This window comes from Austrofundulus limnaeus, unplaced genomic scaffold (genome assembly GCF_001266775.1).
Source record: "Austrofundulus limnaeus strain Quisiro unplaced genomic scaffold, Austrofundulus_limnaeus-1.0 Scaffold818, whole genome shotgun sequence".
Classification (NCBI taxonomy): domain Eukaryota; kingdom Metazoa; phylum Chordata; class Actinopteri; order Cyprinodontiformes; family Rivulidae; genus Austrofundulus; species Austrofundulus limnaeus.
In genome coordinates this window covers 22,126-23,624 of record NW_013953220.1, presented here as the reverse complement: position 1 = coordinate 23,624, position 1,499 = coordinate 22,126, and the positions used below count along the sequence as shown (strand labels likewise).

The 1,499-nt window shown below is 39.5% G+C and overlaps 1 long non-coding RNA gene across 2 annotated transcripts; it reads left to right on the top strand.

Moving 5' to 3' along the window:
- Positions 1-381: 381 nt before the first annotated feature.
- On the top strand, positions 382-1,024 carry LOC106532716 (uncharacterized). Of its 2 annotated transcripts, XR_001312131.1 has the most exons (3): positions 382-593; positions 698-886; positions 973-1,024. It is a non-coding gene; the product is annotated as an uncharacterized LOC106532716 (long non-coding RNA). The 2 variants fall into 2 exon arrangements; XR_001312130.1 differs by having other exon boundaries at positions 698-1,022.
- Positions 1,025-1,499: the final 475 nt, after the last annotated feature.

Sequence of the window (1,499 nt, the reverse complement as noted above, 5' to 3'; positions counted from 1 at the left end):
ACACACACACACACACACACACACACCAGGGCTGCAACAATACAGGAAATTCACAGTTCTGTTCGATACTTTAGTCTCACGGTTCGATGTTTTTTTCGATACAAACAGAGAAATGTCCATGCCCCTTTTAACTTGTAATTTATTTAAATTAATTATGAACATTTGTTTAACCTCAAAAGTCCAGTTTTTAAATTAAATGTTGCTGAAACAGCAAGTTTCTCAGTGGATCTGTGCTCAAAAATGCAGCCTAGGTGGAGTAGTCGAACACAGATCCACTGATCCTTCAACACAGAGCATCTTCAGAAGACATGTTGATAAAATAAAATTTAAAAATACAAGTGTGTATTGAACCTAAAGCACTGTTCGATACAGTTCAATACACGTACATGTATTGTTGCAGCCCTACTAAGTGTGTTGGAGTGTGTTTTGTTTGTGGTTGGTGTTGTTCACACTTGCCTTCCAGAGTCAGACTGGCATGGGCGGATTCTGYAATCTACTCACCTGTCCTGGATTCTGCTGATGAGGGCAGCTGGTACTTAAACTCCTGGAAGTGGTCCATTCCTCGCCGGATTATTCAGTGACCCTGGTACTAAGTAAGACTGCCTCCCTTTAGTTCACAGAAATCTCCATGAGTAACCTTGTCATTGCTGTGTATTTTTCTAAAGACAATCTGTGGAACAGTACTCACCTTTTGCAGGAGCTTAAGGACCTTTGGACTTCGACCTCCCTTCCTGGAAACTTTCACCTGATGATCCGCATCCTCCGTCCTGCCACTCTCTCTCTCTCCCTGGACCTGGAAAACAAACAAACAAACCTTGGAACCTGCAAAACACTTCCTGGATTTCCTCTGCCTCCCCCATCGGAGCAAGCCTCCTTCTCAAAGCCTGTAAGAAACAAAAACATCTCCTTCAAAATTTATTCATCTTGACTCCTGTGAACAGTGAAACTAATACTCTCATTTCCTCTTTTCAGGACGAGTCCATTCACAACCTGCACTGTAAATAAAAATCACTTTAACTTTTCATTCTGGTCTCTGAGTCGTTGATATTGCTTCATCTTGTGTACTCCTCCAGTCATAACCTTAACAAAATTATGGGTGTGGCAGTAGCTTAACATCACTACAACAGTGTCTGTTAACAAAATATCTAATGAACCATGGATAAACCTCACAGAAAGTAGTTTGTGGATGTACATCTGATTAACTTAACATTCAAGATAGCCACTGCAGCTAATTGATATCAGCTATTAGCCAACACAGAAATGGCTATAACTATACTATATATAAATATACTATAATTTTTATGGATATGAGCAAAATAATTATATGGTAATAGCTGTGAGTTTGTTAAAACACATACTGTGAGTGTGACATTTCACAATATTTATGAAAACACGTTATTTTCAAGGTTTATTCAAAATGGATTCAACGCCATCGTTCATAAACAGTCAAAAACTGGCGTGACAGGTGACATACACTCACCGGCCACCTTATTAGGTAC